This window comes from Centropristis striata, chromosome 21, assembly GCF_030273125.1.
Source record: "Centropristis striata isolate RG_2023a ecotype Rhode Island chromosome 21, C.striata_1.0, whole genome shotgun sequence".
Lineage (NCBI taxonomy): Eukaryota > Metazoa > Chordata > Actinopteri > Perciformes > Serranidae > Centropristis > Centropristis striata.
Genome location: NC_081537.1, coordinates 10,486,135 through 10,512,214, shown reverse-complemented (window position 1 = coordinate 10,512,214; position 26,080 = coordinate 10,486,135). Strand labels below are relative to the sequence as shown.

The 26,080-nt window shown below is 40.8% G+C and overlaps 1 protein-coding gene across 4 annotated transcripts in view; it reads left to right on the top strand.

Annotated features, from left to right (window-relative positions):
- The first annotated feature begins 2,196 nt into the window (after window positions 1-2,196).
- The window catches only part of raraa (retinoic acid receptor, alpha a), a 159,084-nt gene continuing 135,200 nt past the window's right edge, over window positions 2,197-26,080 (top strand). For 3 of the 4 annotated variants that reach the window (XM_059324415.1, XM_059324417.1, XM_059324413.1), the window contains exon 1: window positions 2,197-2,443. The gene's annotated coding sequence lies outside the window, so the exon portion shown is untranslated. Of the gene's footprint in view, window positions 2,444-25,134; window positions 25,205-26,080 lie in introns of all 4 variants that reach the window. The other variant, XM_059324414.1, reaches the window with a different exon arrangement.

The window sequence follows — 26,080 nt, the reverse complement described above, 5'->3', positions numbered from 1 at the left end:
AATGGATTTCATATTATGGGATTCTTCTAATTATGAAAAAAATGCATAGACAGATATAGATGAAGCACTGTATTACTTTATATAGCCATAAGCCATAATATTATAACATATTTTTTTGTCTTTTGCCAATTTCAGAATAATATAATTATATTGTTAAATTATAATTATAAGTGCACTTATATGTACATTACCCTAATGTTGCAGCTGGTCTAAGTTTTTTTTTTTTTCCCATAATGCTGTTTTTTATTGAGAATTTCACAGAGGGATTAATAAAGATTTATGGTTATTCATAATAAGACATCAAAATATATTTGTTAATTATATTTTGTGTAATTGATCTGAATCTGCAAAGTAAATATAATTATCAGTTGAACGTAATGTAGTAAAAACAGTATTTGCCTCTGAAATGTAGCATAGTATAAGTTAGCACAAAATAGAATAGTCAAGTAATGAAGAACAGTACTTGAGTAAATGTACTTGATTACTTTCCCCCAATGATTTTAGAGAAACATAAATAAGATAAGCTTTTCCTTTATTAGTTCCACGATGCAGAAATTTCCAATATTACAGCAGCAAAGTGGATAGCAAGATAGAGAGGAGCTTCAATAAAGATAACAATAAATAGTAAGCAAGCATTATAAACTAGAAATATAAAAAGGTACTGGCAGTTAAACAAGTAAAAAATATAAAAAATGAGCTATAAGAGGAAAAATACAGTGGTTAAACATACTTAAAATATGCAAATAAAAGGATGCTGGAGTTTCTAGTTTCCGTTTTTTTATGGAACTTGGCATTTTTTGTATTATTTTTTATTTATTTAAGATTAAAATTTTCTTTGTTAGTCCCACAATGGGGAGTTACAGCAACAAAGTGGATAGCAAAATGACAATAAATAGTAAACAGCATTATAAACTAGAAATATAAGAAAGAAATTAGCAAATAAGCAATTGAAAAAAAAGTATTGACAATTTACAATTTAAACAACTAGAAATATAAAAAGTATTAACAATTTAACAAAAATAAAATAAAAAATGTAGTAACATTATATACAATAGACAGCAGTTGGATATGGACCATTGCACAAAGAATATTGCACATTATAAAAATAAAAAAAATAACAAATAGAGTTTATCAGACTTTACAAAAGAATTGAAAAGCATATATACATTGAGCGTCTTAATAGCCTTCTTGTTATTTGAATTTTGAAATCAGAGACATATGCTGTGTGAAAAACAACTAAATTAAGTTTTTTTTTGCAACATTTACATTTCGTCACCCTGTTAAAATAATCGCCTAACTCTTTTTTTCAAGTTTTGCAGGAAACACAAAAAACTTAACCAAAAGTGTAACATATGACATTTATTGATCATTTCACTCAAAAAGGATGTAACAAAGGATGGCTATTAGTATAGTAATAACACTGTGTGTAAATTATGTAACTTAAGAGAAATAAATGACTTAGGCAATTTTTTGAACATGCCTTTGTGACTTAAGCAAGATATAGTAACACTTTATTTTGAAGGTGTCTACATAAGAGTCACACAAGCCTGTCAGAAACATGACATGACAAGTATCATGAGCATTAATGTTACTTCAAAGTGTCATTAATGTTCATGACACATCCCATGTCATGTTTATGACACGCTCATGTCACTCTTATGTAGATACCTTCAAAATAAAGTGTTACCATATCTTGCTTAAGTCACAAAGGCATGTTCAAAAAAATTGCCTAAGTCACATTTTATTTTGACTTAGGCATAATAAATCCGCTTAAATCACACACTTGACATAGGCCATTATCTTAAATGGGTAAAATCACATGATCTGATCAACTGAGGCTGTAGGTGATTTTACCATAGGTGGACGGCATCATGAGGAGATGATTTAGGCAAAATACATTTTTTGACAAAAAATGACTTAGGCGATTATTTTAACAGTGTGACGATTTAGGAATAAATAATTATGCCAAAATCATCAAGTTTATGCAAAAAAGCATTTTTTAAAAAAAAGCCAAACACCACATTTCCCATTACAAAGTTTCTAGTTTCCTCTTATCACTTGAGCAGAGCACTGAGCACATCTGGAGGGAGCAGGACATCCACTTTTTGAGGACTGGCCCCCAGAAAAGGAAAGGGGCGGGCTCAGAGCTGGTGTTGGATTTCACAGCCAGAGAACGTGACTGCAATGGTTGCCTTCGCGAAAGCCGTGCCAAACTTGCCTGCTCTCTGAAAAAAGCGGCTCCCCGTCTCTGAACGTACCTTACGGTTTCGCCGGTGGTGGGGGGGTTAAATGCCACCCGGGAACTCGCGGGAGCCACCGTTTGCAGATTTGAGAGTCGGCAGAAAACTTTGAAAAGAGTACCCACCGCGGAGAAATACAGCTGCGCGGCTGAACTTCCAGCAGCAGCCCGAGGGGACCGGGAGGAGGAGTCAACAGGTCCCAGGTATTACCATCCACTTGCCATTGACAGCTTGTCAACATTTGACAGCATGCGTCCGAGCCTCAGCCTCTGTTGCAGGGTTTTATATTAAACTGTTAGCCTTTTCACCTGGAGGGGTTTGAATGCGTCATGCATGGCCACGGTGATAATGTGCGCGAGTGTGACAGGTTTCTTTTAATTTTTTTTTAAAACGCCGTTCATTGTCAGAAACGGACTGAATAACTGGAGCCCGAAACTCCTGTCAAGTTAGTAATTCGTGGCGACGAATAAAAAGTAAATAACCTACAGCTAATTGTGTTTGTCGGAGCGACATTATATCCAGCAGATACAGCGTCTGTTAGGGCGGCTAGCATGAAAAGCTAACCTCTCCTCAATGTAGCTTGTAAAGACATTGAGGTACTGACAGTTTCCTCGAGTCAATTAACAGAGAAAACCTGCCAGATATCTATTAAAGAAAGTGCCGATATGTGGTTAAAACCGCGCAAATGCTGTGTGTCGCCTGTACCCACTTGTTTGTTTTTGCAACGTCAGGACAACGGAATGTGCAGAAATATGTATTTCTTGTCACCGTGCTCTCGCTCATTTTCACCAGTATTGCTTCATTGTGTGCTACTTTAGGCTTGAGGTGAACTTTGTCCGAGTGCATAGTACGCTTTGCTGTTGATACCGATCATAGCAGGAGCCCGCTTCCTCTCCTCACTGCTGTAAATGGATGAACAGGCATAGCTCACAGAGGGGCAACCACAGCCTGCATTCTTTTCATGTGCTCTAATACTGAGCTGCAAACTTGATGACCCAAAAACACACATGCATTCTTCTGGAAATGAAGCCTTTAAAGTACCACTGCAAACTGACATATATCTCCCTTAATTTGTTAACACCCCTGATTAACCCCCTGTCAACAAAATGTGGCAATTTGAGGTGTCTGGATCACAGCAAATTAAATGTCAGGACTGTGTTATAATATTTGACTTACATACCCTGCAGCATCGGAAAGTCATCAGTGTTATCTTGTAAAATGTTGCCTTGTGAAACCACAGATTACAGTGTGCATTACCCTTCATTTACGGCTGTAACAAGTACTTTCTAGATGTTTCCCTTTTTATTCCAGTAATCTGTTAAGTCTGTGCACTTTATGCATTTGGCACAGCGGGATATGTTGAATGATATTTTATGATGCTGCAGATTTATGGTGCCCATCTCAACTTCTATAATGCTGGCTGCAGACATGGCAGTGCAGTTTATTTTTTAGGGTGGGGCTGGAAGAAAGAAGATGCCCTTTCCTGTGACAACCTGTGACATTCAGAGCAAGATGCATTAGAGGCCGCGTCACTCAGTGGGAAATTTGGTGTGTCTGAGGGTTTTCCCACCTTGTCACCTACTCTTGAGGTGTGATTTACGGTTAAATGTTATGCCACCGCTGTAATTTTGAAGGCTTGGGCTGAACATACAATTGTTTGTCTCTAAACTGTCACATCAAAGGGATTAGTTACAACTGGCCATCTTGTGATACCTGACCCAATTGAAATAATAGTTCCTGTCTTGAAACTGTCACATATGATGATTTTGATAATGTTTGTTATAAATGTTTTAATCTGCTGTCTAGCCATCTTGTGACACATGGAACCTCTAACATTGTGAGAAAGTTTGGGGGAAATTCTGTCCTCAAATCATAGTTGACAGCAGCTCTTGTCACATGTTTTTTTCTCATGCTGCCTCCTCATAGAGCAGAAAGCATTGTTTTTTTGCAACAACATTTCAAACTGAAGAACCAAGAAATTAAGCATGCATCTTTTTAAGATGTAAATTGCCTGGTTTGTACTTGTTTGTTAAAATGAGGCGGTTTTCTGTTTTGGAGCACAAGGCAGTATTTTTTTCTGTGTGGTACTGTCAACCCTCTGACAAGCATCAACGGGAAGTTGGTTCTCTCCTCGTGTGAACAGTGCCAGTTAAAAGCGCTCGCACGCCTCGGCTTCACATGGCACTAAATGTGTCATCATCGTGGTGACACTCACTTTGCCCCCTCACATCCCCCACTCCCTTGCAATGTCCTTTTCCTTCCTCTGCAGATTGTAAAGTCAAGTGTGAATGACACTGGAAGGGACATTTTTTCCTCTTTGTTCTTTAAAAACACAGTAGTAGTGAGTCAGTGTCTCCGAGCTGTCAGTTTAATTCGTCACGTTTGATGTTTTTTGCTCGTCACATGTGGAACAAATTACTTTACTAGATGAAAGATGATGAGTTATTAAAGGTTGGTTGGATTGTTCGGATTTAGATACATTTTGATGTAGAATATTGTGCAGACTTCTTTTACTTTCTGTGGGAAAATTGTATAAACTGGCATTGACTTTGCATGTTTTATTTAGAGGTTTTGAGTGACCTATTTTCATATTGCATGGCAAGTTAGCAGGTGTCAACAGTGCAGCTCAGCAGGTCACCACCTTTTTGATCCAGGCAAATTGTTTTGATCTGCGTCATAAGAGAGCATCCTTCACAAATAACGCATAACCACCTGATAGGGGTTGAAAATGCAGATGTAGCAAATCTTTGCCTGCTAGAATCGAAGAGGAAATATTTTAGAGTACCCAATCCCACACACACCGTCAGATCTATACTGCCAATAGTGTTCAAGTATTCAAGTGAAACACCACACAGCAGGACTAGAGTTTCACTGACTGTAGATAGGAAAAACTAGTGGGCTAGCTTTTTAGACTTTGTTTTGATGTGTACTAGGGATGGGCATTTCCAGGAATTTCCATACTCAAGTACTTGCATTAAATCACATGTTTCTGATGACATTGGGAAGTACCGTGGGCTGTGGGAGTTTCTGACTATATTGTTAAATAACCACCATTGTGAAGTGAGACACACAGAAACAATGTTTACAGACAAGTTATTGTAGTCAACAGGTATGAATTGCACCTATACTTAAACTAACACGGAGGCTCTGTCTGAACATTAACAGCTCCTTCCGTTCTTACCTTTCACAATAAAAGCCCTATGCATAAGCTGCAAATTTACTCAGAGCATTTCACTTAGAGGACTCGCTTTGAACAAAATAGATTGCACAATTAAACTTTTAAGGTTTAGTCACATTTGGTCACATTGTATGTCATTTTAGTCTGCAAGTATTGTTAGCTAACACTGCTATCTTGCTAACTTCAAATTCAATTGTTTGCTAGCCAGTGCTGTTATCTGGGGTCAAAACAATCATATTAAAAATAGCCTCTTGAGCATGTTGAACATTGTTGCAACAATATATTGTTCCTGTACGCATTAGCTTGTTGTTACTTGTCGTAGTAGCACATCATAGTAAGATATTGACAGTTACACAGCAAAAAACACCAAGACAGGTAGTCTTTACGTTGAACAAGTACTCACGTCCAAATCAGACCGATCCCCAGTGTGTGCATGTGATGCTTTACTAGTTTACTGATGTTGCCATTAGGACTATTTTAGTTTGTCTGTAATAGAGAAATTTCTACGAATGGAGTCCAGTGGAACCAAGCAGTGTAGCTTTACACTAATAAAACCAGCCTTGACCTAAATGAAACAGGCCCCGACTCTGTCAGAATAAGTAGAAATAAATTGGGATATTACAGTGGTTTGGCAGTGGTGCCCAATGACGTAGTCTTTGCCTCAGGGACTGGGGCGAGTGTGGGAAAAGCAGGAGAGAAGAAGGGTGGGAGCCGATACCAGGAGAGTGTAGCTGAAGCCGAGTGGGATTTTTTTTTTTGGAGGGGGAGTTCTGGAGCCGCTGTGATGTTGGGATGTGGGAGCTCCACTCACATCGGCCGGCGGCAGTTAGACAGGGCCTGCTTTTGCATACTGATTCCCTTTCTGCCGCTTTCCACACAGCTCTCTGGACTGCCCGGCCCCCGCCAGCCTCGCAATGGTTAACCAGCCTCCCCTCTTTTACACCGCCTCCTTTTATTCCTCTTTTTATGGCTTTGATGGTATTAAATAATCTTTACGTGTCAGAGTGCACAGCTCCCAGTGTTCATGTCGGGAGAGCGAGAGAGCAATTAGGTCAGAGTGGTAGAATAACTCGGTTTCATCCCAGCCTTAAAGCGGCAGGGTACCTCACTTCAACTTGCTCTTTATATTCACCTCAAGCCTTCAGAGTGAGATTTTCAAAGAGGTCCAAGGCCAGTGGGGTTATCAAAGCACTCCGAGAGAAAACTTTGTATCTCTTCGTTGCGTGCTCTCATGATAAAATGTCCCAGAATGGATCATCGGTTGTGATATTTTAGGTTCCTCCTCACTATGTTAATTTGCCTGAAGAATCAGGCCACGATTGTCTCCTTTTTTTCCTAATGAGGCTGAGCTAAAGACCCATATAACCTATTATCCTGGTTATTGATTTGGAATGTGTTTCAAGCTACTGCTTGTTTTGGTAGACCTTGAAATCATTGACACATTTATCTGCAGAGCTGCACTGCTTTTTTTAGACCACCAGATTCTCAAGACATTCACAAAGCAACATTAAATAGAAAGCCTTGTGTTTCTGTTTGACACGATCTCACATGATCTGTGTTGTAAAGTTTCCCATAGCTTGTTGTCCCATGTTTGAGATTGCATTTCGACCATTTGGCACGGGAATGTTCTGGCCCTTGTCGCCCTGTTTCATTGCTCTCGTCACAGGGTTTCATACTATTTTCCACACTCATTTTGTACCTTGGCTTTTTACTAAAGTGTCTCTGCCCAGTCGGACAGTCCCCCGGCGTGACGGCTGACATTTCCAGTGAAAGAGCCCTATTGTTGGTTCTTAATCCCTCTCCACCCTCCTCTCCATAAAACAATGGTATCAATTGCTTCCACTGAGTACATCCACAGCTCTGAGTGAGAGACAGGCTGGCCGGGCCTGTTAGCTAGCCTGCCAGCCGTCCTACCAGGCGGCCAGGACGACCTCTTCATTCCCAGTGATGGCTCTGTCCTCGAGCCCACAGATTCCTCTTCAGGCATCTGCGCTAATATTATCTCTGTAGCATGAGAACCAGCCCTTGATCGTGGCTGCACTGCCACCTCGTAAATGCACAAATAATGGCTTGTGTATATATTTATTTTCCCGGGGAGACAGTGGAGCAGACCGGTGGCTTCGACACACCCCCATCCCCCACCTTCTTAATGAATGGTCTCCATTCTATTTTCCTTCATTTTCCCCAGGACACTGCCATTAACTTTGACAGATGATATGTTCTTTCACTGAAACAGTGATCCTGAGCGCACTGTCACTGGAAATTGGATTCGCACACCCACCCCCTTTTTGCTCCTTGCCTTTTCTCCATCTCTCCTTTTCTCTCCGTCCTCCTTTTTCCTGTTGCTCTCTCTCAGTCGGCACTGAGGGACATGCTGTTAATATTCCTTTTAGAGCTGCACTGTACAGCTGAGCTGCCAAGTTAACCCTCTGCTGCCATGAGTCAGACAGCTAGCCAGATAGCTGGTGTCACTTACACAGATGTCTGACCAGCCAATCTGTCCTTAAACGCTCCTTGATAATGCCAGCGCTGCTCTGTGCCAAGTGTGTGTCTGTACTCAGTTATGACATTGTAGAGATTTGTTATTTTTGTCCAGAAGAACAAAACCATTCATTTTCATATTTACTTGGAACAATTTTAGACTTGTATAAAAGACTGGTGTAAAAGGTGCCAGACAGAAAAAATCCAAGGAGACAAAATGATTGGACTCGTCACACTGGATGGCTCCATATTATTTTTGTGCAATAAATGAGTATTGTCATTATCAATTCATCTGCTGATTATTTTTCCAATTAGTCTATTGTTTGTTTAATCTATAAAATATCCCGAAATGGTGAAAATGTCCACCCTAGTCCAAGGTTCCCTCTTACAAAGTCTTGTGCGACCCACGCTGTAAAAGCCACAACGTGTGAGTTAGAGGCCGACCAATATGGGATTTTTGAGGTCGATACTGATTTTAGTGGAGAAAAAGTAATTGATTACTGATATGGGGGCCAATATAGCACATTTTTGAGCTGAAATGACAATAAAAACCCTTTTTGCAATGATAAAAATCTGCAAAGGTACTCAGGGGCTGTGCTTTATTGAACAGATAACTTTAAAGATAATTTACATTATATTACATTATACATTGTCAAACACATCACCATCTTTTAAGTGCCACACTTTACTGCCCATTCGCTGTCACTCTTCATCCATCTTAACCTGATAGAGGAAAGAACATTGTATTTGTCCAATGCAAACTATGCAATGTTGCCATTTCTAAATCACCTTAAGCATCATTTACTGCATTATATATTCCGCCAAAAATAGTTTCACAACAGTGTATATTGGACAACATATACGTTAATACTGATAGTTAACAATATGTCTGTGATCAGCCAGTGTTATATCAGCTCTAGTGTGAATATAATTCATATTTATTTGAAATAGTATGCAAATGCATAACTTAATTTGTAATTAATGTAGGACATTGTATAGGACATAGGTATTGTATAACATGAGAAAAGACAAATACATGTACATCATTGGATGTTGATCGTTAATGCTCCCTTTGAGTAACATGAGTAACGTTATATGCAGTGTAGTTGGGCGGTTCTATCGTGTTATACAATACTTTAAACTTTTTTCGAAACGTTTTTACACTGGATGACATCTCCTCCGTCTTTTGCGCCAGACGTGCAGCTCGTGATGTTTAGACAAACAATCCAAACCCCAAATAAATCCAGTTTATAATGATAAAAATGGAGGAAAGCTATTTGAGAAGCTGCAACCTGAGAATGGTTGTAGTTTTTGCTAGAAAACACAAGCATAAGAAACAAATCTACTCCAGATTAATGAACAGTAATCTATTAACACTATAGTTGTTACTTATCTGCTGGACTGCTTTTCATCAAACCCCATCTCATCTTCCTAATTAAGACACTTGGCAGCTCCTGTGTCATTCCCAGTCTGCTGTCGGGAACATTACATGTGAGTCGTCTGTGCAGCAGCCATGTCCAGTTTCAAAGCGCTAAACAAACCAGAGCATCTTAACACTGATTTCAGTGGAACAAATCCCCTCTATTGTGCCTCCTGTGTGGGCGTGTGTGGCAGTTGACAGTGTATTACCCAGCTGCTGTGGCTGCAGCTGCTTGCACATTAGCTTCGAGTTGCTAGGCCACATTTATCAGTGTGAAGTGAACACCACGGTGGAGAGATAATGGTCCTGAACAAAGATGATACCGCTCTTGCTGCCGCTAGCTCGAAACAGCTAGCTGGGTCGTAAGTGGCTCGGCTCATAGCATCGTTATCATGCTGCACTGCTTGTCTTGGCTTGTGCCCGCCAAGTCTGTGGAGCTAGTGAGCCTCTGCTACTTATTCTGTCTCCATGGGCTGTCATCACAGTGCAGAGGAGCCATCGCACCAAATATCTGTCACGCTGAGATGCTGCAGTACAGAGTCAGACAGGATTCCTGTGTTTGCAGCTAGAGGAGTGGACGTCAAACCAGAGTTACTCCTAAAAAAAGTGCAGGAAAAGACTATTACAAGCTAATTACATTTACCATTGCGAGGGTTTATTAATCTATAATTAATCACCTATATTCACTTCCTTTCAACACTAAATCTGTTGTTGTTTTGGTATATAATGCATGAATAAAATGGATGCAGAATACATGTATTTGTGGTAAAGTATGTCAGAAATGCAGACAGTAAACGAGGTCTCAGCCTGCAGATGTTTCTAACTTGTGTATGTAAATGATACTCATTCAGTCAGCGAGACTGTGAGACACTATCAATAACAGCGGATCCTTTGATTGGTTTTGTACTTCATTTTGTGTCAACATGATTTCCATTTTTCTTGGCTTTTTGTGTCGCAGTAATAATTCTGTAATATGGCACACCAGGCAGCATATGGCTGCCATTTATGATCAACAGCCTCGGTAAAGAGGTGACTGGAATATGCAAATGTCTGCATGCTAATGGAATGGTAATGTAATGAAGTGCGTTGTATATGGCCAATAATGACTCTCTGGTTATTGAGTGTTGATGGCTTTTTGTCGTTACACAAGCTGCTTTTTTTTTGTTTGTTCTTTATGGTACGCAGACACACAATCACCCAAAACATGTGCACACACACAAAAACACACTCACACAGACTTAGATACATGAACATTGCCTTCTTATTGATTCATGGCATTGGATGAAAAGCATATTGATAAATACCTGGAGTACTTGCCCATTGAAATTGTGGAACTAAATTGGGCAGAACTGAGACAGATGCGGTGCAGTAAATTAAACAAGCAATCTTCTCTGTTGGGTGACAGCACAATGGTGATTAGGGTTTCATGTGAGCAGCCCTACATTATTTATGGCAGTGCTGTGGGCTGCCTGCAGTTGAATAAACCCACAGTCCATTGACTGGGCACATTATGGGAGGCCGATTCGTAGTGAGAGGGGGAGTTAAAAATGGCTTTATTTCCTCTCAAGGAGGTCCATTTTCATCTAAATGAAGGTGGAAGCCCCAAGCGTGTTGTTTCCAGGCCCTGCGTGTGTGAAATGTGTTGACTGTGTTCCAGGAGGCTTCTCTGCACCGCTCGGCTTCGTGTTCCAGGGTGATTTCTGCAGAACCTCTTATTTGTACACATCAGCCATTCATAGTTGTTTAGGTCACCACCTGCTCAACTTGTTGCCGATTGTCAATTCATAACTTGGCTGTGTTTCAGTCCACACACAGGATACAGGATGCCTTCTTCTACATAATAAATATGTCAAACCACTTTGCATTAAGAAAACACAACCTGCATGAATGCTTTCTTTTGACAGTTTCCAGTGGTAGTTTGTAGCCTGTATTATTTTGTAAGCTATCCACTGAGAAGAAAGTGTACTTTGTGTGGTCGTGAAATATGGACAGGATCAATACATTCTCTCCTCATTCACAGCTTGAACAAGATACTAAAGTTCCAACTGGGGATATCACGATACCAGAAGTTGTGTAATCAATACGAATAACACAATTCTCGCTACCCACTTGGATACCATGGTTGAAAGACAAAAACAAAATCTCATAACTTGCTGAGAAAGGTGAAAGGAAAAAAAGGAAGAGTGATGACTCTGCAGTCTGCTAAGTTGCTAATTCTGCAGCGCATAAAGCTGTTTGCCACTCACCCACCACTTTTTGTGGTGGGTGAGTGGGAGAAGCTCCCTGCGCTGTGTCATGTAGGTACACTGGGCATCCCCGTCTTCCTACAGTACCCGCAGTACTGAAGGAAAATAAGTAGTGTCACATTTTTCAGAATTTAATACCAAAGTATAGTTTCTCAGGACATCCCTCATTCAAATTCAGCACTTTGGAGGTGCTTTCACACACAACTTAATTTTTTAACCCGGTGGAGTTAGGCTACTTTGGCCGTTTTTCAATACTTTTTATTCTGCCTATACATCATAAAAAACGTTTACCATAGGGATAGGCATTTGGAAGAAACCTGCCAACTGGATTATCTATAACGCTAATGATCAATGAATCGATTAAATGCTGCATGCATACATGGGCAAAATAAGATATATATTTACAGTACTATGCAAAAGTCTGTTTTGATAATGGACGCTTTTATTTTGAAAGGACAAAAGAGACTTGATCCTGTCAATCGTAAAACTAACTCAGAGATTATAAAGATAACGTCAAGTTATCAGTTCAGTGTTTTATGTTTTAGCTCCTGAAGAGGCATGAGGTTAGTTTTCACAGTAATCTTGCATATTTAAGTGTGTTTTATGTTTAAAGAACTTTTAGATAAAATTAAAGCTCATAAATCATGCTAGAAAGGTTTGATACAGTAAGCTAGTTATTAATTAATGCTCTTGTATTTCTGTGTGTTTTATAATTCTTATTGCAACTTTCAGTTTGCAAACTGTAGCTTTATCCAACTTAATTCTCAGCTCTTTGGCTTATTCACATACAGCTGCAGAACTGAACGCTCGGCCGTGTTTCAGTTCAGTGAGTTCTGATGGCAGTCATAGATAAAATAAAAAAATACACAGATCAATTAAAAATTCCATGTGATCGACCAAATTCTAAACGACCATTAATTAATCATTGATTGATTATTCCCATGCCTAGTTTACCATGCCATGTTGGTATCAGTTTCCCCAAGCGCAACCTCACCTATATGACCTGCCAATTATTTTCCACTTTGACTTATAGATCAACATCTTCAACACAAAACGATGGGTTTTTACTTTCCAAACCCATCATTGCAAATTTTACGGTAAGAGGTAAATGAAAAAAATATAGTTGACCTCATCTCTGGTTTTATGTTGCGCATCGTCATCAAACAGAAAATGGCATGGTGTTTTAAGTCAGTACTTTAGAGGGAAGTTGACAACAGGGCTCAACGTTGCTTTGTTTTTAAGTCATGATGTCATGAAGAAGTCGTGTGATTTGATCATGCCAGTGTGATCAGTGACTCCAGAGGGTTACACCCCAACTGGCCTTTGCTTGCTAATGCTGGCCGTCTGTTTGGAAAACATTATTTGGAACTAATCTGGCTCCTGTTTCGTGGTTCACACTCTGAATGCCTTGCAGTTCACTTACTTGAGACACAATGCCAGGCGTTAAGAAACAGGTTCCAGTGTTTGAAGGAGTGCAATAGATTATGACAAAGAGAGGATTGGAAAGATATTTAGCTTTATATAATCTATTATAAAGGCCTTGGTGACCTCAGTTGCCTTCCTGCAGATCAGTTTGGGACACACCTAGGTTAAGCTAGCAGCCTTAGGCTATGTGTTTTTTTTTTAAACTGACAAAAATCAAAGATAAAATTGATAGGGCTTCATTTGGTGTGAGGGAAACTGTACATCAATACAACTCAATTGATAACTGTGAGCGTTATTACAGATTTTCTTCTTAAATCAAGAGCTGTACATATTAATACTAACACTTTTATTTGTTGTCATTAGTTTCTTTCGAGATATTATGTCAAACCAGACATATTTGGGGGAAACCCAAGCACAATGATATGTTTTTGTTATAACAAAACCAGATTCACATAATCAAGAGTATTATGGATTTGGGAAAGAACCAAAATAATCTTATCTTGATTGGTTTGTGCTGCCTTCTCATGACACATTTTAACTCAACTAAAGCTAGTCCCTGCAGCAAACACTGGCCTTCAGCGTCAACAGAAGTATTTCTGCCACAACCAAGCACTGTAATAGCGACACAGACTTGGCTCAAAGATTGCATAGTTTAACTTTCTAAACAGAGATGTAAAAGAAAATTCAAGGTCTTTCGCTGTGTAAGGTGCATGTATACATGTTCATTTTACAAACATGTTGTGTTGATTTGAACATTTCCTTCAGAACCTGGCACTGTATGAACAATAAACAACATTAACAATGAGTACCAAGTAAAAAGGATATTGTTCCTGATATTGTATGCTGAATTCAGTGGAGGTGTAAGAAAAGTCTGTCAATACCTATCTGCTCTGGGTATTGTTGGCTCACTGTTGTGAGGCTGGGAGGCAATCAAGGCTGCATATTGTTGCTTTATTTTGTCCAGCAGTGTTGTATAAATACATGGATGCAAAGCACTGATATTTTATTATATAAATGATTGTAAGTTAAACCTTTTGGTTCTAGTTTAAAACACCTGTAGCATACTCCACACACATTTGCATTCAGTTAAGTTGGACTCTATAGAGTTTCTCAGGTGCATTTAATGTTTATGACAGGTTTGTTAGGTCAGTCTGTCTGCTGGAGAATACCGCTTTGCTGCAATAAAAATGATTGAAATGAGATAAACAGGCTAAAAAATGTATCTTGTGTTGACCTAAGGGGACTTAATATGCAGTTAAAAAAAGGAATACTTAGCATATTGCAAACATTTTTAAATTGCAATTAGAGCCCAACCAATATGGGATTTTTGAGACAGATGTCGATACTGATTTTAGATGGTGGCTGACACAGTAATTATGTCAGATGGAATAAAAAAAAATTGACTTGTTTTATGTGGATTGTGAGCCACTTTCTCAAACTTCATTGAATAAATAAACGTACTAAATATAAGAAAATAAAGAATAGTTATGAAATAATAAGCAAAAGATGCATAATTACTGTTTAGTTTCAGTCAATTGCTAATTAAAGAAAAAAAATAGCTAACACTATTTCTAAATCAGGCCAAGCAACATTTTCTGGATTATATGTTGTGTAAAAAAAGTTTTTATAACGGCACATATTGGACAGCAAATACACTGATACTGATATTCCTTTAATAGGCCAATATTGGCCGATAATATCTGTCAAGCGATATATCTGTCAGGCTCTAATTGCGATTATATCAAATCTCAACTTAATTATTGTGATAGTACTGTCTTGTAGGGTCTCTAGTGATTCCCATCGAACACCTATTAAGCCAAGTTAAGTAAATGGGAAAACCAAGGCTTTTCTCATCATAAGAATTTAAAATGTTAGGCCCCGTTCACACGAGGACACTCGCGGGTCAAAACGACAAAATATTTTATGGGAAGTGCCTTTCGTTTAGACTGTGACGGCGTTTTGGGGGCTTAAAGACGCAAAAATCTGAAACCACCCTCCAAAGTGGAAAAGTTAAATACGCTCCGCCGTAGCGTGTCCGTCTACACTGCCAAGACGCAAAACTCTGCTCAGATCTGCTCATGTCACGTATGTGTTTACGTCACATACATGCTCCAGTACAGGAAAATAAACAAATGTGGGATTATTTCCATGCGTCGGACCTTCAAGCTGCTCTGGCAGCTCTAATAAATGTACAGGAAACTTTCCACCAAATGTACAGGATATGTACAGATAGTATTAGTGAACAGAGAAGGATCTGTAATTACCTCTATCAAATTTTGGATGCAGCAATTCGTCGGAGGCGAGCCAGACGGCTGTGAACGAGACCTGGGAGATCTAGTGATGGTGGATAACTTTGTGGAAGGAGTAGCTGATGAAAATGTGTGGCGTGAAAACTTCTGCATGCCCAAAGATGCTCTTATCGCTTTAAGTGATGCCGCCTGGCTGCATACAATCGAATTTCACACACTTTTGCGTCATCGTATGCACGCAGATTTCCTCCCGAAAATGCTCGTCTAAACGAGGAATAAAAAGTGAAGACGCAACGCCACTTTTGCGTCTTCTGTTCAGACCGTCCTCGTGTGAACGGGGCCTTAGCTGCAAAAAATATATATTCAGACCTAGATGCTGATTTCAATAGCTCTCCTTCTGTCTCTTGCTTTCACACCGTCCTCCAGTCGCTCCCAGCACAGAGGCGTCTGATGCAGTTCAGCAGTGAACACGTACAGCGGTGGACGTAGGAATGTGAAAAATGAGGAGAAAACAGTTTGCAGACCATTTGGAGCTCTGCCCATTGTTACACCTATGCACATGTGAAAAGGCTGCTCTCTTGCCTTTTGATTTAGCGCTGTTCGCCCAACATTACAGGAGTGCCTGAAGTGTGAAATTATTACATTAGTGTTAACCAGTTCTAATTCAGTCGGCTTTAACAAACAGCAGAATTACAGTGGCGATGACAGAATGTCTATATAATGTTTTCTTTGTTCAGCTTGTAGTGTTGTTACAGGTCATCTGCTCGCTAAGTGACAAATTAGAAACAGGTGTGCGCTGCTTCATCATCCAAGCACTGAGAGTAGGGTTCAATTGTTTTAGATTTAAATCTATTAAAGTCGGTGCACTTAAATGTACTCATACATGAGTTTAAATAACAATATTAAGTATCCTTTTTTGTTTGTTATGGTGCAGTGTTTGTATGCTTTTCTGTGTTTTACCCAACCCTGGCCTATATTGGTCTGTAGCTGCATGCTGTGAGGCTGTGGATTTAAGTTTTTGTTGTTTTTGTGGATATTTCCCTGGATTATATTTAGCCTCTACCCCATTATATATATCTTATCTTCTTCATGGATTCCTGTCTTCATTGGTTGCATTTGACAACATCACTCATTTTTTCAGTGCCCCTTAACAGGTGTGGGATGATGCTGCAGAAGCTACTTTGTTAGGTGTAGGGAACAAAATGAAGTGGTTAAGATTAGGGGAAAAAAGAACAGGGTTAAAATAATTACAGTGGTGGAAAAAATATTCAGATCCCTTACTTAAGTAAAAGTACTAATACCACACTACAGAATTGCTCCAAGTAAAAGTCCTGCATACAAAACTTACTTAAGTAAAAGTACAAGTATCAAAAGTAAAAGTACTCGTTATGCAGAATCGACCCACTCAGATTGTTATTTGTAATGTTATTCTCAATATTATTAGATTAATATTATTTATGTATTTATGTCATTTAATTTTCTCAAGGTAGGGCTCATTTTAACTACTTAACAAACTGTCATGAGGTTTTATTAAAAAAAAGTCTAATCACTTTAAATTGATCATGTTTTTTTGTTAAGTCTTGGCCTGAAAAGTAACTAAAGGTGTCAGCTAAATGTAGTGGAGTAAAAGTATAAAGTTACATTAAATGGAAATACAAGTACCTCAAAATTGTACTTAAGTACAGTATTTGAGTACATGTACTTTGTTACATTCCACCACTGAATAACTACTTCTGTATGTAACTACTGTAACGCTGTTGTGTGGGTGGCGTAGGTGATTTAGAAGGTGACATAGGCCGTGACTTATTACCATAATGGCAGTTTATTTACAAACAACAAGTTGACTCATAGCTTTAAATGGGACACGGATATCGGCCTCCTGGATCAAAGTCTGTTTTTGTTCGGATCCATCCACCCGCCCTAAAAGGATTCGATTCGGTTTATCAACTATGTTGCCTTACTTCCTGCTTTGACCCCGTCTGGATGCAGACACCTCCCGTACAACAACCAAGCAAACAACCTTTGCTTTGAGTGATTTGGACAAAGTGCTCTACAGTCTTGGAAAGCTTGTGTTTGCTGCTGAAAACAGTAAATCTCTGCGTTGGAGGTGTGGGATGTGAAAATGGAATACCATCTCTAATTTGTGTTTTGTTTGTGCATTTCACTTCTAGTAGAGTCATTGTAGATTTTCTGCCCATGCACAAGTTATGAAATAGCAAACAAAAAGGCTATGTTTGTTTTGTATGTGAAATTGGCTGTCATCTCCACTTTGATGGATGTCTGTTGCGTGAGGATTGATGCGGGTGGATTAATTGTCCACCCGCATAACAAAGTGTGTTCATTCTTGGTTGGCCTGTGGCCCAAGATGCCCACTCCAACTCTGGTCCACTTGTCCGGAGCACCAAAACAATGCAGAGCTGCCGTGCTTCTTCAGCCACTGTCGGGTAGTGCCCTTGGGGTGGGCTGTTTTACAGTATGCCTGTGCCAAATCTGGTCCCTGCACTCAATTGCCTCTTTGTCATTTCCTCCATGTGAATGTCAGTGTGGTTGAGCTGTGGCTCCATGGATTCCCTGTGTTCAGATACCTTGCATGGCTTTCATCAGGACTTACACGGCGCTGCTTGCCTCCCCCTCAACCACAACCGCAGCCCCTTCATCCCCCAACCATTGTTTTCCTATCGAGTGAAACTTATTTTTTAGCCTCTTTCATGAAGCATGAAATACAAGCTTTTATATTGGCATTGGCAGGTATTTAAACTTCTGATCGGATCCAGGCTGTGCTCATTAAATCATCAAAATGATGTAACGTTTCACTGCTGCTGCTGTGTGCCAGCATGGCATGTTTTTCCACTTAGGCATTCCAATATTTGTCTTTGTCATAAACACAGGGCATCTGGTTGCCAGTAGTGGGCCTTTATTTGGACTCTGACATCGAAATGTGGCTGAATTCTTCAGAGAGAAGCTGCCTGGCTTCTCATTTAGCAGCTCGCGAAGTATGATAAATGTTACTAATCACCTATTGACCCTGAGAGGTCAAGCCTCTGCCCTGTGGCCCATCACCCTCCTCCTTCCCGCTGTCTTCTCTCTGCCTCTGTACCCTGTGGATAGCCTTTATCTTGCTCAGGCAGTAGTTTTTCTCTCCTGCACTGCTTGTCCACCAGCAGATACCAGGCAACACAACTATGCACTTTACTTGTTTGCAGTCAAGTGTGAGATTCTTCCCCCTTCCAGATTTATCTTTCCAAAAATATCTGTTACTTGGCCTTGTGGCCTTTGAGATACATTTATGTTGTGAATATGATTAGATACAGTGAGCCAGAACAGATATGCTTTCCTCTCCGTGTTCTCAGCTTTAGTTTTGACCTTTGCACTCCTAATATCGCAGACGGTTTTTGGACCTTATGGAAGAGATAAGTAAGCAGAAGAAAGTGTGAGATTATCGGGGAAATAATCTTCTGGAAGAAATTAATTTGGTTGAAATACCAAGGACAGTGTACACACTGAGTATCTATGCTGGATGGGGTTGCTGTTCAGATTTTTTTCCACTGGCAGTGTAAAGAATCGCAGAGGAGCTTTTGTTCTTTTGAAAATCCACCTGATAATGTCAGTGGCTGGCTCCTTGCCTGAGCTGGTTGGATTTAAAAGACAAAAGAGGAAGAAAAAAAAACCCCAAAACAACTCCCAGTCTCCAGTGCCTAGCCTGGTGTTACACACTTAACACACACCTAACACAGTGGCCCAGATTTTCTACAATCCCCCAGTGAAACAACTTCGCTGTTTGCAGCCTTTAGAAGTGTATGTCGGGTGTCATTTTCACTGGGGAACCCTTAGAGTTGAAGAGTGCGGCACAGGTAGGAATAACAATGCTGGCAACACAATAATGGCGCCAGCATGATGCCAAGTTTTCTGGGTTCACAGATAGGCCCTCACTCCATCCTCTTCCCCCTTCCGTCTTAAATGTTCCACACTAGACTGATTGAGCCATTTCGCATCGCTAAGCCGCGTGAAGAGTGCTACTTTTATAATGAAAGAATACTGCTAAATCAAGGCTTGACAAATCTACTTTCTCCATGTCCCCATATAGAGGGTTGGCGGATTAGGCTCTAATTTTAGTGCCACTTATCTCTTCAGCTGCTTTTAAGAATTAGTTCCAAATAACAAAAAAAAGGGTGAAAAATGTGAAGGCTTTTTGGGGGTTGGATGGGAGGGCGGTGGGAGTTGGGTATTGTCAGGGAAACGGGGCTGTGAAAAAGAGATTGTATAGTGGCAGCGAGGGCCTTTTCATAAGAGTTCAAATTTACATACAAAATAAAAAAAAACTATTTTTGCTGGTTGGGCAGAGGGCAATTGTTCAACGGAAATCTTTGAGGAATTTTTCAATCACCGTCGCTCCCTCCGCACACTGTCTCAAGTGATCACAAAGCCTGATGGAGGTTTCAAACAACCCAGACCATGAAAAATGTAACACAAGTTTTTTTCACCTCCCTGTCTCCTTCCTCGTTCAGTTCCAGAAACTGGAAGTTTACAGAAACAAAGATTCATTTGTGGTTGAGCGTGTGATGACTGAACAGTTGGTCACAAAGCAGCTGCACGTTTGTTTTTGCCGTCTGCTTTTTAGTAGCGTCCTGCAAGTCAGCAGTGAGTTCATCCAGTCTAAACAAAATCACTTTTCTGGACTCACTGTAATGTCACTAAAACCCTGATAGTTTGGACCTTTCCATCTCACATGTATTTGGCTACAGTGGCACGTCATCAATACTAAACAGCCATCAATACCCCACTGGAGGCAGTTGCATTTAAAACAATGGAGGACACAGCGTCGGTGTGCATTCAGCACTTTTGAATAGCCGTCAGCTTATTGATTCTCCTTCAAGGTCGGCATCAATTCCTCTCTGCCTCGTCTTTTCTGTTTGTGACAGCGGAGGGCAAATGCATGTTAAAAAACTTGCCGTTCAATTGAGTTGGGAGGGGGAGACCCATTAAAAAAAACCCACTATGGTGGTTTCCACTCACATTTGCTTCTCTTGGAGTAGAGCCCTTTTTGTTGCGGGCAGTGTTTGGGTGTGATTATGTAATCCATCAGGGTATTACCATAAAGGGGAGGGGGTGCGGTGTGCCGAGGGGGGTTGGAAGGTAATAGTGGTGCTACTGATGATCATCGTCTAGCAACTGCCCAAGGGCAGGAATGTTTTGTGCGCCGATGTGTCCGACAGGTGGCTAGGAGACGCTAATTGATTAATGATCAGGGTGATATATGAGCCCCCGCGGCCAGCCTAAACATAAAGGCTCAGAGCACCGGTGTCACCCTAAATCATTTCCAACCAGGCCAGTAAACCCAAAACAGTTCCCCCATTAGCATATGAAAGACCAATTGGGAGGGGGACTGTGCCTTCCAAGCCCTTTGTAGGCTGTCTATTGTCGACATCCTGAGTCTGAATTAACAGGCTAGCATTTTATGCCCGATGAATAATGACAACAAAGATGGTTTTATAATAAGGGTCACTCAGCACTAATGAATGATTAACACCACCTCAATCTAAGCCTTGAATATTGTTCAGATTTCACCCCCTGTTTCTGCCCGAGCACAGCTTTGACTAACACCTACACGACTGTACACATAAAGAGAACTGTATGAGATGTAAATTTCTGTTATTCGACTATGGAGCATAAAATATTGTTATAAAACTCAAGGTTGAATGGATGTGTTTTCACCATGTGTTATAGCTACTATAACTCCTTACACCTAGAGGTGAGATAATTTACATTCTTTCTCTACATGGGTGTTTTTGCTCTGTACATCACGGAGCTGACATATTTTCCATTCATACAGTATGGGATTCTTGTTGAGTGATTGAACATTAGTGGAATTCACCTGCCCCCAGATGATCGTATTTTGCACTTGGTGTTCCATATAACACTGTCGTTGTCAGTGGATTTGTCTCTCTCAATCTCTCCCTCACTTCCTCTCTCCCTCTCTCTGTCTCTTCCTCTCTGACTCTCACTCTCTCCGGTTATTTACCATTCCACAGGGGGCCTTGCGTGACCCTCTTCATTGTTTTGTTTGGATGACTCTGAAGGACAATGGCAGTCTGGAGCCTTGGCCCGGCACTCAGCGTGTGTGAATCTGCATCTTTCCATTGGGAGTGCTGTCCTCCGATGTCAAGAGAGGTTATGTGATCTATGTGTGACTGAAGGGGGTTTCCACCGCTGAGAGTCAGAGCCTCAAGGAGAGGGGGTTTATGTTGTGTGTGTGCACGCGGCCGGTGGAATTTTATAGAACCAAGCGAGTTAAAACAACACAATGTGTCTGTTTTAATGTGAGCTCATGACTCTCGCCGCAGGGCTGCCATTCCCAAGTATTCTCGCACTTGGAGACTGCTGGTCGTACCCGCAATCAGCTCTTTACACATTAGTACTGAGCGACACTGTGTGGGGTGCTGCTGTCACAAAGAGGAAGTGATCGTCTCAGGGCTGAGGAATGATTTTACTTGAGAGTTGGACCACCTCCCATCAAACCTATTTAACCATCAGCCCTTGAGAAACCCAAATCCCGGTCCCAGGTGCCAACACAAGGCCAATGCAAGGATCAGGTGACCCTGCTGTATTATAGTTTCAGGACCTCTGCTTGGTGAGACCGTGGCTCCCTGAGCAATCGAGGCCTTCGAGGTGCGGTAAATTGGGATCCATTTTAAAAGCAGATGGACTTGTCTGGCAGGGCTCCAGCAATGAGGGCCCCTTCTTCTTCTCTTTGTGTGTGTGTGTGTGTGTGTGTGTGTGTGTGTGTGTGTGAGAAAGGTGAGTGTCTGCAAAGAGTTGCTTTCAGCATCAGCAAGGATAAAGACGTGATTACCCCAGGCTACTCCTGTCCACTCTCATCAGTGTATAGGCTGCAGGCTCGCACACGCACGCCCACACACACACTTTTACACAAACGCCATACGTGCATGTGGATAAACTCAGTCCTCATTTGATCCTACCTGCCCTTTTATCTAAATTAGGCTGTTCTTGCTCTAGTGGACCAGTAAGAACACACCATTCGGATCCACAAACAGGAAGTGAGGGCGAGTCATTGAGGGCACAGGCAGTCTGATTGGTTGATTGTCAGGTTGGAATACATCCCAGATTGAGCAGCACAGAGAGAGACTAACACGTTAAGGTGTTGTCAGGTGGAGTAACAAGCAGCATCGCATTACAGGGTTCATATAGTGTGCTGGTTCACTTGCAGCTAAATGCTACATACAATATTAGCTTGTGTTGTCACATGCAAATGATGCACCAGAGCCATGCTTCGACTGACTAAGGGCTGTTAGTATTATTATACATGCAAATATCTACCATTGTCAACAAATGCAGGTGCATCACTCACAACCCCGATTCCAAAACAGTTGGGACATTGTTTAAACATAAATAAAACTGAATGAGATAACTGCTAATCCTTTGTGACATATACTAATATTATACAACTATAGTATAATATGTTTTATGTTCAAACTGATAGACTGGCTTTTGAAAATATCCGCACACGTAATAACATTTTGCACATCATTCCAATGTTGTTTTGGGTTGTAATTGGCTTTCATTATAACTGCAAAAAATGGACCAGAAAAGTATTAGAAATCCAGTGCTATTGAGCATTGAAGACATATTTAATCACTGTATAGTTTTCTAACAGTCACTGATTTATTTAGGCACACTATAATTAAAAGCCATTCATGTGAGAGTCAACAGGAGCCAAGGAACATACAATGTTTAATCTCTACTCATAAGTAAAGTACTAAGAAGACATACTGTTGGGAACCGGTAACGAATTCCAGGTACCGGTAAATGTGAACGGGATCCAACCCTAGTCAATAGACAACAGGCTAACACTAGTAAATAAGTTAAGCTAAAATCAATGCCAGTGAAAAATCCCCAGTAGTCTCCAACAACAACTCATCTAAACAGCAATGTAATTACCTGAACATGTTGATGAAGTTGTCCATGCCTCACTTAGAAGTTTCTGTCAGGATCTCTCATTCCCTTTATACTTTATTTCTCACCCAAGTGCGTTCTCAGGTACCAAAATGATTAAAATCTTTGGTTCTTTTTGAGGTTGTGATGTTGTTTTGCATTGTACAGGACATTATAATCTATTACTGTATATTCTGTCCTCTACCCTGCTTGTAAATGTGAAGGACAACCCACCTCACAATACAATTTAATATGTGTTTCAGGGCTAATGCATTACATGGGATTATATTGGAAGTGTCCACACCCTGCTGTGAATGGGTTTTGCGGTATTAGACAGTACAAACATTACATGACATGTTTGCAATGTATAGGTCTATAATTAAGATCATTTTAGGATCTGTAGAGGCACCACTTGGCAGCGATGTTGACTTTGCATCTCTTCAGCCTGGTCTTCCTTGTCCGTCTTTGTCCAACAGGCTAAATTTGCACATGCTGAAGAGAAACTGTAACAAAGCTGTGAATTTGTAAACATGATTTCTCATTAACATTTTACTGAGGTTTGTATCGTAGCCAGTTGGAAGTTGTGTGAAGTGCAAATGAAAGCAGTCCTTGTAGTAAAGATAAATACATTATTTTTATAAGCCTGCTATATTTATCTCTCTTATAGCTGTTTGAGCGTCCCCAAGAGCGTGTGATAACAAAGTGGTGTGAAATTCATTTGCTGCTTGTAAAATGGCACCAAGGCCACTTTCTCCTGGAGGGAGGGGATTTTTTTGTGTTGTCGTGGCATGATGACGTTTCTTAAGATCAACCATTGCTATGACTGTCAGCAAAGCTCTGTCCCAGTATAACTTTCTGCTTTCTTTGTTAACACAAGTGTAGAACTGGCTTCCTCATTGCAACAAGTGCCTGGTAAAGTGAAATAAACCCAAACAAACCACAGTTTTAAAGGTCATTGGTTTCTCTTGAACATGCTTTTGGAAAACGCTGGCCTGGTCTATAGCTCTACATTTTATGGGACCTGGAGGGATCCTGTAGTCAGGATATGCTAAGAAAGAGATGGCCTGTTTTCTCCTCAAAGAGAAAGACAGGATACACTCTTTGAGTGCTTTCAACACAAACCAATTTTCTATTCAAGTGTTATTAACTATGACCGTTCAGTCTGGCATTTCTCTTGTATCCATGAAATCCAACAAAGTGACTTTTAACATTTGCAACCACCATCCTGTCATTTTCATTCAGTTGTTTTGTTAAAAACAACCCTGCAGAACACTTTCCATACTTTCTGCTGCACAAAGGTGGTGTTGATCTGAGATCCTGATTACCATGTGACTCTTTCGATTTGGATCCACAACCAGACACATTGGTAAACACTTGGGATATTTTAGCAACATGCACAAATACCAAATAGCATTGTTCACACGCTCGCTACAAACCGGTACTGCTAGGTCCACGTCTGCGGCAGCCATTCATCTGAACAGCATGGGCCTTGCTGTCTTTCTGAGATAACATGCCACTTCAGATTTGTCTCCGTCTTGGCAATGAAGGCGCCTCTGTGTCCCTATTTGTGCATCAGGCTGAGGGGATTTCTAGGCCGCCACCTGATTCACATTGCTGTAATTGAGTTGTGGCCATAAGCACTACTGTGCCTTGCTAGGCCCCAGGTAATTCACACACCACAAAAGCACTGTTTTACTCCACTTTTCACATGATGTCTGGGGCACCAAATGTAGCGAGTGAGAAAGTCCAATCTATTGGAAAAGGGCGGGGAGATTACAGGGAGTATGAGAGTGAAGGAAGGAAAAAGAGTGTAAGAGTTTTTCGTGGAGTGAAGCAGCTCTGTGCCAGAGAGGCTAGGGAGTCACTGAGTCTGCAGCACGTGGATAAGGACCACAAAGCTCTTGGTTTCAAATATCTTTCTCTCTCTTTCTTCCTCTCTCCTCAGAGCTTAGGAGCTGCAATCGATTCAAGGGGAGATTTCCTTGGCCAAGGACAGGGAGATTGACGTTTTTGGGGTAAGCCCGAATTTGTCGCTCCTGTCAACTCCGGGTAATTGGACTTCTGCACACTCCACACTTTGTGTCTGTGGGTACCAAAACACCATCTCGCTCTCTGTACAATCGCATTGTTCTTGATCATGTGACTGCCCTGTTCGGCTTTGTGGTCATATTGAATTTGTCTGTGTTTTCACTGTGTCATATCTGCCATCTTAAAAGTCACTGTTTGTGGAGTCAAACCTGTGGGATCATTTTCACACACAGACGCAGACACACTCTGTACTGTTTAGAGTAGGTGCTCTGTCTTGTGGCCTGTGTGCCGCCAGTGGTAGGATCAAGTCTAATCCTGGGTCTGTTGCATCACAGTTGGGGCTGGCAGCAGGGAGATTTGCTCTGTCATGTTCAAGCGACAAAGACCAAACAAAAACAACCATTCATCATTAGAAACTAGCTTGAAGCACTTGGACCATCACGCTGTGAATATACACTGATTTATTGGGGTCTGATTCATCTTCCTTGTGTTTTCTGCAAAACACTGCGGTGGCATAAAGAATAGTTTTGCACTATTTATTTTTATTCTGGCCTTTCTTTTTATTTCCTTTTGTGCTATTTGGCCAGAAGTTGCCACAATAATCACAGACAGGAAGGAGCTTAAAAGGTTACTCAATTCCTCTCAGCCAATCATAGCAACAAGTCCTGGGGACGCTGGCTTAGTATGTCCTGTCCTGTCCTATTTGGCTTTCTCCTGCATGTACAAACTTGTGTTTTCCTTTCCTGTCCTGTCCTGTCATGTCTTGTTCTGTCCCTTCCTGGCCCTGGGGAAAGGTGATCCTCTTCCCCCAGACAAACACCTTCCCCCATGCCAGCCTCCAAGCAAAAACAAACAGAATGGTA